The sequence below is a fragment of the Mya arenaria genome, chromosome 1 (assembly GCF_026914265.1).
Source record: "Mya arenaria isolate MELC-2E11 chromosome 1, ASM2691426v1".
Lineage (NCBI taxonomy): Eukaryota > Metazoa > Mollusca > Bivalvia > Myida > Myidae > Mya > Mya arenaria.
This window is the reverse complement of record NC_069122.1, coordinates 60784362-60797794: the sequence shown is the minus strand read 5'-3', so window position 1 is coordinate 60797794 and position 13433 is coordinate 60784362. Positions and strand designations below refer to the sequence as shown.

The 13433-nt window shown below is 35.8% G+C and overlaps 1 protein-coding gene and 1 long non-coding RNA gene across 6 annotated transcripts in view; one reads left to right on the top strand and one right to left on the bottom strand.

The window, feature by feature from the left end:
• Nucleotides 1-13433, top strand: part of LOC128230186 (coiled-coil domain-containing protein CG32809-like) — a 136128-nt gene that overhangs the window by 26385 nt on the left and 96310 nt on the right. The gene's annotated exons all lie outside the window — the stretch shown is intronic.
• LOC128230219 (uncharacterized) lies at nucleotides 18-3840 on the bottom strand. The gene is made up of 5 exons (XR_008260185.1): nucleotides 3643-3840; nucleotides 2841-3005; nucleotides 1848-1966; nucleotides 1446-1521; nucleotides 18-1119 (listed from the first exon to the last, which is right to left on the bottom strand). It is a non-coding gene; the product is annotated as an uncharacterized LOC128230219 (long non-coding RNA).

The window sequence follows — 13433 nt, the reverse complement described above, 5'->3', positions numbered from 1 at the left end:
ACCTGTTTAAATATATCACTTATCTTTACTAGTGTTACATAAACTTCAACATTAAAATAGCAAGTACACATTACTAATGTCTATAATGACATAGAAATTGGCCACAAAGGTCAAAGCAAAAATCGGTTGCTATGGTTACTAATGAAAATGCTATTTCCAATCATTTTCAAAGTCTGCCACAAATAATGTGTTCTCAATATACAATGCGTTTTAAGTTATTGGCATGTAAATGATACCAAGTATCTTAGGTATAAAAACTAAAGTTTCTAGTCATTTTTGTACAAAGAAATCAAAAGATATGGATCATTCTGTTACACATTGGTAAGCCAGTTTGAAAACAATGTCCACTAAAAATGTTCTTATTTTAAATGCAGTGTCCATGCCGAAATACTAACTTAACTGTCTGTTATAGCTAACACATAAACTAATTCATAGACACAAAGAGTACACATTGCTCATTATATGTACAAAATGACATAAAAGAACTACATAAAACAACAGCCTGTTGCTATGGTTACATGTGATAATGCCATTTTTTACTCATTTCTTTCATATTTGCCACAAACATTTGATCTACAATCGACATTTCACCAACAAATGAGTAAACTTCGACTTTACACAGAGTTGGTTTAGGGCATACTGCAGATCTTGATGACTCAGATCTAAAGAATGGACCAAAAGAATATTGAAGGTACAATTGACGTTCAGCATCTAGGCACGTTGCGTGCTTTATTTCAGCCAAAACACCACATTCTGGACTCATCCTCAAAAGAATAACTTCAATTTCTGAGGAATCTACAAACTCTTTGCATACTACAACTCCTGGTTTATGTTTTGATACATAGAAATGGTGGTATTTGGTAATATTCTTTAGAGTTTTGAAATATGTATCTAGGAATGATTTTCAACTGTGAACTGTGATTGGCTGTTGAGGGTCATAAACCAAGTGTGGGATGTTGTGGCCGGACTTTGAAGAGGTGAAAACAGTGTGGGCAATTTCTTGAAGATTCTCGGCATTACAACATCGCCACTGGACCTTCCAGTTGCCGAAGTGACAGTCAGGAGCAAATTTGGTGTGCCCAGCCAACATAGTGTTTAGTGTTACACTCTCATGCAATCCTGAAAATTGTTGGAAGATCTGTTTAGTGTAAATAAAACTTATCTATATTCACAAAAAATATAACTAAGCAAATGATTTTAACTAGGGTATAATAAAGTTTTCAAGACATATAAATCTTACAATAATGGAGTGTTAACATATGTTTATTTAGTTAACATATTCCTCATATCAAATTACTGCCAACTACACTTTAACTTCATCCAGTTCTGCATCCTTTAAAATTAAAGCACCAATCGCAGATATCAATGATGTGATTGATTTCAAAAGACAGTGCATTTGTCCTAAAAAATCAGACAAACAATTATTAACAGATAAGAAAACTTACCTGTCATTACAGGTCACATGGCATACCAAAGCACAGCATTGTTCTTGTTTTGGCCGACAGCATTATCGAAATAAACCTGGAAAATTTAATACATTTTTTTTTCTTTTTTAAGCTATATGCAGTACATGAAGAAAGCAATGTTATATTGATGGACACATTTCATAAGCCATGGTTGAATCCAAATATCCAATCGTTATCAATCATCGAATGTGAAATGGAAAAAAAAATCTGAGTAAGAATGTGTTTCATGGTGTAAAATATGTTAAGTTTCATCATCTTTTATATTCACTATTGATTCTCATAATCTCTTCTCAGCAATAAGGATAAAGTTTGCATAAGCTGTTAGAACCTTTAATCCATTAAAATTCTATAGATAATTTAAATGGGTGAAGCATTAAATACCTCAGCATGTTTTTCACCGACACCATAGTGCTGAAAGTAGTGGTGGGCCAGGCTCACGACACTGTCACTTCCTTTCCCCGGCAATTCGGCCTCGTCCACCAGATAAAATGTCTACTTTCCTGTACAAATAAATGTTAACTATTGTTAAAGGGACTATACACCAGATTGGCACCAAAAACAGTTTTTTTCTGTAACAAATCTCAGGACAATTATTTAATAAAATGTTTTACTCTTTGATATCATAATTGTAAAAAAAATACCAAAATGTAAATGTTCGATCCGGATTCACCAAAATTGCAGTCCAATGTTGTATCTACTGTGCTACGAAGGCTTACTCTAAACCTTTGGAATATCTAAGCTATATACCTAACTTGGTAATATCAGGTGATAACATCGACAAGCCAATCACGCATACAAATGAATTCTACTAGGTATACATACCTAGTAATCTTTTTTAATGGTACAATACGAAAAAACTGCAAATATATAATTGTAAACTATGTGGTACTTCAGTTACATGTAGTTAGTTTCAATGCATTGTACTCATTGATACCAAGTTTATGTCAGTTTTCGACAATTTTCTTCTTTTATTCCCGCTATTTCATCATATGGTGTATAGCCCCTTTAATTGATTTCACAAATAATAATAAAATTGTACTGAAATAGTCAGCAAGAAGATAATGTAGACAACCCAAAATGACACTAACAGATAGCTGTATTACTTTTACAGATCTTTATTTCTAATTAAAATTCATTTTTAAAATCCAAGCTAAGATCAAGAGTGTTTAACTTGTTTACGTTGAATCTTTTAAAAGGATTTCTAAGTATGGCCAAGGTAAAAGTTTTTGAACAGGAAAACAAAGCTGACAACATAAAAAATCTAACCTAAAAAATTAATTCTGACTTGGAAAGACAATTTTTACAGGTACATCATTATTGTATAAGATCTGTCTTATTCTGTTACTCCATGTTTAATTCAGAGTGACATCTTACCATAAAAACATAGCTGAACCTAAGGCACACATGCGAAACACATGACATTTCTGTGGGGTGGCGAAATATATCGGCCCAACTTGTTGGCATGATGTGGATAGTGGACTTGCTGGGCAAAATCCCATGAGTAGTGGTAGTGCACATCTTGGCTACATGGTTCAGCACCTTCAAAGACAATAATGATAGCAAATAAAAAATCAAATAGTATTTTACTTTATGAAAACAGGTGATCCGAACCGTTTATTCAGTAACATTCAAATGACAGTAGTATGCACACTGCAGTTTGTTTACATTTTGAATCTCCTTGACATCTTCAGTTCTCAGAGTACCATCATAATTATTTTACAAAGTAATAAATCATCGTTGAAATTAGTCTCAGAAACATCATGTCCACTATCAGACTCTTGTTCATTTCACAATCAAAATCATCATTATTTATCAAACATAAAATTGACCTTTCATCTGAATCTTTTATATTTTGACTTTGAGAAGACTGCACAAATTCATTTATAATAAAGATTGTCAAGTTAAAGTTGTTCATTTGCAAAATCTGGATCATCATTTTGAATATATTCTTTTTCATAAGGTACCGTCGAGGCCTGTAACAACGTTTAACATTTAACCTTGGCGGTCATTATCGGTTGCTAACAACAAAACAATTCGCAGAATTCACTTCCGGGTTTTGACAATTACTTTGATTGCCATGTGAAAGTACTGTCAAATTACTTATCAAGCTTGTAGATTGTGTTATACTGATTAAAAATAATCATTAATGATTAAATAACATTTTATTTGTACTTACCACTTGCAATTCCACAATTTAAACCAAGAAACGTTGAAGTTTAACACCGGATGTTCCTCGTGATAAACTGGGAAACGGTGTCTCGGTTACTACGTTGTTTGTCAGAATGTTAACAAATATCGGTTATAAACAACCATTTCATGATCAAGCATATTCTGATCAATGTTCTTTCGTTTCAAAAAAATAAAATAATACTGTTTTTATTTCAAAAACGCCTCACATCATCAACCAGAAATGTTTGCACCTTACCGTCATACAAACGTAGTTACCAAAGTCCAAAAGCCGAACAGCTGACCAACTCTTTCGGTAAATTAAACACACGTTAAAAGGTTATGATCAACTAAACGTCAATAAATAGTGTTGCAGAGGGTTTATTGCTGAAATTGACGTGTTTTTTTATGTTGACAACAAATAACTAAGTTTTAAGCTCGAAAATACCATGAAAAATCAAGGGGAAAAGAGTGCGCGATTTGATTCTCGCTTTTTCTCGTTATTCACGTTAGCGCCACAATGATCAAAATCGCGTTCCCATCCACATATGTTGACACCCTACCCAGTCCTTATTTTATAATTCCTTTAAAAAGCTGCTGAATACTACATATCAAAAAGTGATTCCTTAAGCACAGGATTAAACCCAGGGTTATTTTGACATACCTCCTTGTTCCAGGGAAATTCCCAAATTTATATTATTGGTATATTGGCCACTCACACTAAATTTGAAATGAAACAGCTTGTCTGATTGTTTTATGACATAAGCATCTAATTTCAATGACAGTGCTGACAGAAATTTGTAATACATTACAAACTATTGAAATTTATTTGGTTAAAAATGTTGTCAGGGGGTGCAGATACTCCCTTCAGAAATGATGAACAATTTCTTGTCCAAATGGTGCATTTTGGGCATTTTTTAATTGCTTTTTTCCCATACATTGAAATAAAAATTAAGTAAACTTAAACAATTTTTTCTTAAAGGGGCTGTACTCCATATGATAAAATAGTGAAAAAAAGAGAAAATTGTCGAAAACTGATATTAACATGGCATCGATGTGTACAATGCATTAAAACCTACTTACTGAAGTACCACATAGTTTACAATTTATTTAAGTTTAGCAGTTATTTGTATTTTTCCATTAAAAAAGATTACTGGGTATGTCTACCAGGTATAATTCATTCCTTATGCGTGATTGTCTAGTTGGTGTTATCACGAGATATTACCGAGGTAGGTATATTATAGCTTAATTATGTCACCTAATTAGAGTGGCTCTGTGGATATGACGCTGGACTGCAATTTTGGCGACACGGGTTCAAACCCGGTTTCCGACACATTTTTTTTTTTACATTTGGTACTTTTCTTACAATTATGATATCAAAGCGTAACACATTCTATTAAATAATTGTCCTGAGTTTCATTAAAGAAAAACAAAACATTTTTTGGTGCCAATCTGGTGTACAGTCCCTTTAAATGCAGTCAAATCAGTTTTATTCTAAAAAGTATTCCAATGCATAAAAAATCAAGAACAAAATATGTTCGAAACTGGACATGTTGAAATGTCTAAAAATAGTACCTACATGTAAACATATTGCTTCAGGTTTTTACTCATACATATTTTAACAGAAACAAGCTCGATTGAAAGGAGTGTGCCTTGGCAGTTAATAAAAAAAATTCAACCAATATAATACATTATAATTTATTTGGAGGATAAAAATAAAATGTTCATAAAGACCTACAAACAAGTGTTATCAATTCTTTATATAAGCATATATTAGGATAGAATTGTAAATTTATCACCTGACAAATGCTTATTAAAAGACATTCATAGATCTTTTAAATTCCTATATAATCTTTTTCTGACAATATCTTATAGTGAAAACACTTTCACTTTATGATATTGATTAGTACGGACCATTTCTACATTTTGGTTCTGGTTAAAGAAAATTTCATTGAAATAAAAAGTAGCTAAAATTTATTCTACTGTTTTAAGTTATTTAAAAGCATGCAATCACTTAGCTGTTTTCCTCCAGGCGACATCCATTTTCTACAGTATAAATTTGTATTCAGAATGACATCAAAGTCATTGATTTTTGATATGTATTTTCTTAGGCATTTATCTTGTTAAACAATTGAATCATTCCTGGCCATAGCAGTGAAATTATTGCTTTGATTTAGCTTAAAACCAATTTCTGTCCCTGATCTTTTTTCTTGAAATAAAAATTCCTAATTTCCTAATGGCAATATTTTTCTTGCAAACCTGAAAAAATTGTGTTAAGTGCCATTTTTTTAGATTCTATTTAACATAATTGAATAATAAAAATGCCAAATCTGTCTGTTTTCACATTTTAATGAATCTCAATTGTTATGCCTGCTGTGAATATTAATATTGGAGGCAACATAATAATGGACACATCAAGTAATAAAAGAAGTTCAGAAAGGAAATGTCAATTTCATTATGTTACCCACCAAATGAATGATTATAATCTTGACTATTCGAAAAACAGGAATGGCTTTCTCGCTTCTGCACCCAGTTCAATTTTTATAGGGCAGAATTTTACTTGCATCTCGAAGACTGTTCATTTAATTCGCTTGGTAGATAAGCCAACTACAAAATGATCCTAAATACAAATTATGACCTCTGATTGGCTATAAAACTTGGTTATAGTTTTTCTGCAGTTAGGACTTTTGATCATATCATTCATTATCAAGGTAACCTTGATACTTCACACAGTTGTCAGGGCCATCGCACTTTCAATTGAGACAATGCTTACAATATATTTTGGTCCTGAATATGGATTATGACCCTTGATCAACTTACAAAGTTTGGTTTAAAAAATTTGCGAAAATAGATATTTTATATCTCATATATCTGCATATAAACAGAACTGTATAGGATTATTGATTTGATATGCACGTAACAATCATGCTCAAGTCGTGGTAATCAGATACTTAATCTTAAAGACAAAGCAGTGTAATAGCTCTTGTTTTCTATAGAACATATTGTTAAGTCAGAAAAAGAGGTGCACAAAAGAGACAGTTTTAATTCTGGGCCCCTTTTTGATAAGATTACACTCCAGGGTTCTCAATAAGTTTTGGTTGAACCATATCAAATAGTAAAGTAACCGACAGGCTTCTTCTTATTCTACTGAAAATTCATTTAGTTTTCCAAATTTGAACCAGCCCTATTGCCATTTGAACCGTCCATTCTGGCCGGCAGCCAGTTCTTATTGAGAACACTGCACTCATTCACTGAGAGTGATCTAGAGGAATAGGTGTCCTGTCTCACTCAAAAGGTCCTTGGTTCAATCCTAACCATGTGACCGTCCTGGGCTCAATCCCAACCATTGGAACCATCCTGGGTTCAATTCCAACCAGGGGAACCATCCTGGGTTCAATCCCAACCAAGGGAATCGTCCTGGGTTCAATCCCAACCACGGGAATCGTCCTGGTTCAATCCCAACCAAGGGAATCGTCCTGGTTCAATCCCAACCAAGGGAATCGTCCTGGTTCAATCCCAACCACGGGAATCGTCCTGGGTTCAATCCCAACCACGGGAATCGTCCTGGGTTCAATCCCAACCACGGGAATCATCCTGGGTTCAATCCCATCCACGGGAATCGTCCTGGGTTCAATCCCAACCACGGGAATCGTCCTGGTTCAATCCCAACCAAGGGAATCGTCCTGGTTCAATCCCAACCACGGGAATCGTCCTGGTTCAATCCCAACCACGGGAATCGTCCTGGTTCAATCCCAACCACGGGAATCGTCCTGGTTCAATCCCAACCAAGGGAATCGTCCTGGTTCAATCCCAACCACGGGAATCGTCCTGGTTCAATCCCAACCACGGGAATCGTCCTGGGTTCAATCCCAACCACGGGAACCTTTTCAAGACTCTCAAAAAAAAATACAGCGCTGAACAAACTTTTAAATGATTCATGTGAGCTTACAGCAGCTATGAATGAATCTTTATGAATTACAGTCAAGTTTTTTATCCTTGGGGAAAATTGCAAACGTAATCTTAATATTTCAACACTTAAATTTCATTTTAAACTAGCACAGTCAGAAAGGAGTCTGAAAAAAGAGTTATTATGTAAAGCAAGACATAAATGTTCAGGGCGAAAGAAGTTGCACAATATCTGTCTGCACAAATAATCTCTTATGGAAATAAGCTACAATTTTCTCAGTAGCTTTTAATCAAACGTGAGTCATTGTAGACAAGAAGTTGAAAGGAATTCTTCCAGTGCAGTGCCCTCCCCCCCCCCCCCCCCCCTCCCTTTTTCAATGAAGATCGTAAGGCTTCAGATCGTAAATTTCAAGCTATAACCCTGTTTTTGGTGTGTAAAATGCATTTTAATAAAAGTATTGTTTGAACATTTATGGTACAGATTCTGCATAGCTTAAGGGGATGTCCCTGAGCACTCTTAAGCAGTGGGTTTTTTTTATGTGTACATGGGATATTTTTGTGCCCAACTGTTATGTACATCTCTGCATTTAGCATTTAGTTTGAACTACCAGTGCTGTAATACTGACCAAGTTGGGGCTGAAATTTTTGTTAATTTTAGGCAAAATTGAAATTCCCACTTTAAGTCATAATTACACATTTTTCCAAGTCAGAAAGGTCCGGATTCCCATTTAAGAAACTGTCTGACTACATCATATACTGTAAATGCCCTATAAAGCACACCCTCTAGATAAATAAGAACCATTGTTTCCAATTCAGTACACTTTTTTTAAATCAGCTATATGCAATGATCTGTCATGTAAAGAGTCACTGTGAATCATGAAATACCAACTACACTTGTCACAATTACCCATCACCTGTAGACCATAAGCCTAGTTGAAATCCCATGAATGACCAATCAGCTATCAGTATCCCCTGCATAGTAGCTGTATACGCCCTCTGGTTTTCAAAACAAGAAAATGGTTGAATGAACACAAGGCTTCAACAATCAAAACCCTTCAACCATTTTTCAGTGAAAACAACCTCGGGTGAATATGGACTGTTTACGGTGTCAGAATTCTTGACAAACAACTATGCTGCAAGTAGATCGCGTAATAATTTTCATCTAAAAAAAATGCATTTTTTGGGGAGGGGTTAGAGTTAATGTAAGCCTTGCTTATGTCGCACGCAGAATCTGACCCCCCCCCCCCCCCCAAAAAAAAACAGACCCCATCCCCCGCCATTTCTATTATGGCATGTGTGTTGAATAGGACATTTACGTTAGTTAATTTGTTTGTTTAAGCTCTGTAAAGGTTTATTGTCTATAATAGTCATGACATTGAATGTTTCTGTGTAACCATAACATATTTTCTTACGATATTAAACCAGTGTACAAACTTTTATGAAACTTGTTAAAGTAAAGTTATAACATAAATAATTTCCTAAGCTCATTCAATAAATGTTTGTACTGAATGGATCCTATATTACTTTTACTAAATCATTTGTCAAAATCCGTGCAAATGTTTGCATTCTTGCATATTATGCAGACAGTCTGCACAATAAAGGCTTCTGTATCTGATACCAGTATTGCCAATATACTTAGGTGACCGGCTTGATTGATTAGCCTCATGTAGCCTTACATTACTGGAATTAGAATGCTTATTCCATGAAAGATATCAGACATGTATCATAGAAATGCTGAGTAAAACTTGGAGGAACTTCATTGCAAATACTTCTGACTATAGATTGGGGCGGGGGTGGGGTGGGGTGCACACCAAGCCCGCCCACTCCAAGAAAAAAAATATAGCTTTTTTATCATAATGTTTGAAAAACATATGCATATAATACACAAGAATGCATCGCTTACCCAAGTCTTCGTTACACAATTAAATCCTATATTTTGCTATTAAATGGGGAAATGTCCTTTTCTTAGTTCCATCTATGCTGAAAGCACCTATGTACAGCAAGATACTCATTAAGTTTGATAAAACTCTTGCTAAATGGTTCCATGTATACAAGGTTTTCTTGGTTTGGTTCCATGTAAACAAGATACTCTTGGTTTGGTTCTATGTATACAAGGTTCTCTTGGTTTGGTTCCATGTACACAAGGTACTCTTGGTTTGGTTCTATGTATACAAGGTTCTCTTGGTTTGGTTCCATGTAAACAAGATACTCTTGGTTTGGTTCTATGTATACAAGGTTCTCTTGGTTTGGTTCCATGTAAACAAGATACTCTTGGTTTGGTTCTATGTTTACAAGGTTCTCTTGGTTTGGTTCCATGTACACAAGGTTCTCTTGGTTTGGTTCTATGTATACAAGGTTCTCTTGGTTTGGTTCCATGTAAACAAGATACTCTTGGTTTGGTTCTATGTATACAAGGTTCTCTTGGTTTGGTTCCATGTAAACAAGATACTCTTGGTTTGGTTCCATGTATACAAGGTTCTCTTGGTTTGGTTCCATGTAAACAAGATACTCTTGGTTTGGTTCCCTGTATTTCAAGATACTCTTGGTTTGGTACCATGTATACAAGGTTCTCTTGGTTTGGTTCCATGTACACAAGGTACTCTTGGTTTGGTTCCCTGTATTTCAAGATTCTCTTGGTTTGGTACCATGTATTTCAAGATACTCTTGTTTTGGTTCCATGTTTACAAGCTCCTCTTGGTTTTGTTCTATGTATACAAGCTACTCTTGGTTTGGCATCATGTATGGAAAATACTCTTGTTTTGGTTCCATCTATATCAAGATACTCTTGGTTTGGTTCCATGTACACAAGGTACTCTTGGTTTGGTTCCCTGTATTTCAAGGTACTCTTGGCTTGGTACCATGTATTTCAAGATACTCTTGTTTTGGTTCCATGTTTACAAGCTCCTCTTGGTTTGATACCATGTTTACAAGATACTGTTGGTTTGATTCCCTGTATTTCAAGATACTCTTGATTTGGTTCCATGCATTCTTGGTGTGGTTCAATGTATATCAAGATACTTTTTAGGTTTGTGTATTTCAATAAACTCTTGGTTTGGTATCATGTATGCAATAAAACCTTGGTTTGGTGCATGCGAATTATACTTTTGACACTGTTCTTTTCATATCAGAAATCTCTTGTTTTAGTTCCAGTTGTTATTCGGTTAAACTATCATTAAACAAACAACTGCATAAGGGGTTAAAGGGAGCTTTATTACATAAACTAAACTATTGCTCCAAACTACAGAAGCGCGCGAACAATACATATATAAAGCACAGGAAAAATATATATATGGCAAACAATTACATAATATGATAAGCGCATTACAATATGAACAAACATAAACACTCAATAATTAAAATTGCATCTGTTGATAAAATATAAACTAATCGTCCAATACCACCAGGTTGTAGTAAGTAGCATTAGGGGTAGTAGAAAAGGGATTATGTTTGGTTATTCAGAGAACTTTGTATTTCCTTCACAATATGAAAACGAGTTTGAACAGTATTGTCAATATAGTCCTGGTAGCACGAAGATTTCCAGTTACCAAGCATCTTTATGGCATCCGCAGAAAGACCAATGCGGTACCCATAAGTTGCACCGCCCCGTCGAAAACTATGGGTTGCAATATCAGTGGCGTTGGTACCCGTTCGTTGAAGGCAGTGTCTAATCTTGCTCAGAAACACACTACTTGTCAGAGGCTTTAGGACACCTTGAACTTTGAAGACGAAAGCCGGGCCGTCTGGGTTAGCGGTCGAGCTCATTTTACAGCAATGAAAAATGGCCTGTACTAGGCAAAGTACATTCTCCCGCATTCCTGGAAAAGGCACATCCAGTGTCCTGGACTTAAACTGAATGGTTTTAGACCATCGAATGTGTAATAACACTCCCCAAGGAAAAAATATAATGTCCCTTCGACGAAGATGTTGGTCTGGGTTAAACTTGACACCAGCGATGGACAGCACATTACTACGGCGTAATAGTCCATAAAACATTGCCAGACAAGCTGCCCAAACTGTGGCATCAAGCGATGATTTCAAATCCAAACAAGATAAGATCTGATTTAGCATGACAGGTGTGATTGGTTGTTTTCTAACTATGTTGTCACCAAGCTGGCGGCGTATTCCACGAAGAACACACTGTAAGTTGAAATCAGATGTCAGGCGGTTTGGTATATTCCATTCTAGGTGGTATTCTGTGCATATGCATTACCGGTGTAAAAAGCGACATCCCTGTCAAGCTCAGATTCAAGTCCGGCACCTGTAATTATAAATAGCCGCAGTTAGACATATGCCTCAGAAGTCTTGATATTCCATTATTTTCATGAAGCCTACTGACACTGTCACTTAAAACATTGTACTGTCCGGCATAATAAACAGCATGAAGACGGAAATTATAAATGGCTGATAGCCAGAAAACACGACGGAGAGAATTCATCACTGTAGGGTCTTTACATGTTTATAATAGCACATGCAGTCATATTGTCACAATGTATATACACTTTCTTGTTTGCCCAAGCTGGGGCCCAACGGTGAGCCGCAGGTTGCAAGCTCAATACTTCAAGATAGTTAATGGGTAATTTGCAATTGTTGGGGTCCAGGGTGTATAAACAAAATCGCCATTGAAAAATCCACCAGCTGCAATTTTGCACGCATCAATCGTTACGGCGGTAGCTGATAATAGGCATAGTTCCGTTAAAATATTGCATAAATTCCAACCACCACAAAATGTCTTGTTTCATGTCCCACGTAACTCGAATCCTGTGCCATGGCATTTTGAGGGTGTTGCAACGATTAAAAAGGCGACGCATATGAAAGCGTCCCCCGTAAACACATTGTGCAACCCAATTCAATTTTCCCACCATGCTCTGAATATTCCGCTTTGAAACTTTTTTCTGATTAATAAATGACTGCAAAGACGAACGCAACTCATCTAACTTTTGGTTTGGAATGCTTACTGTCATAGAAGTGGAGTCTAAATGTACACCAAGAAAAAGCATCTTTTTTGCGGGACCTTCAAGTTTATTGTAGTTGATCTGGAATCCAAGTTCCCGCAGTAAATGTAAAAGTTCGTGTAAGGCCTTTTTGCATTCTGCATATGATTTGGAAATTATTTGGAAGTCGTCCAGGTAGCAGATGATAGATTTGTAGCCTTTACGAGCCATCATTATCCTTACAGATTGCGTAATGCGATTGAAAATTTTGGGGCCCCGCACCGAAACTAAGCCGTTGGTCTACCATGAAGGTGTAATCATCATGACCACTAAATCTCCACTTAAGACCCATTGCTTTGAAATTTGATGGATGTATTTTTACACTGCGATAGGCATTTGCTAAGTCCAACTTTGCCATGAAACAATCAGGTGTTATGAAATCCATGGCATCTTGTACAGTTTGGTATTTGAAGTGGTTAGTCGTTGCAAAATCATTAACCGCAGCTCCCGTTGGTCTGCTACAATCGTGAATAAGTCTGATTTTTGATGAATCTTTTTTAGGAATAGCACCTAGTGCAGATATAATAATTGCTTTTTCATGTACAATTTTGTAATGTCCGTTTGACAGTTCGGTTTGAATTTGATTTTCACAACGCGCGCGCATTTTTTTGTTTGTGGCTGATAAATAATTATCAACCTCTGAATAATTTGAAATTTTGTTGTGTTGATCTACAATATGAAAACCGTCTTTAATCCCTAACAGCAAGTATTCACGATCGTAGTAGTCCGCGGGGATCTGTCTTTCCCATGCCTCATATATTAAACTTGTGGATCGGCTCCATACTGGTTTTTTGTCTTATTATGTTGTTGGGAGGTGTCTTTTGAGGTCGGATGGCGGTATTTACAGTTCGAGCCAAAGGGCAGGTTCCTTTTGCTGCGACAGTCCTCACGATTCGTCTTAACA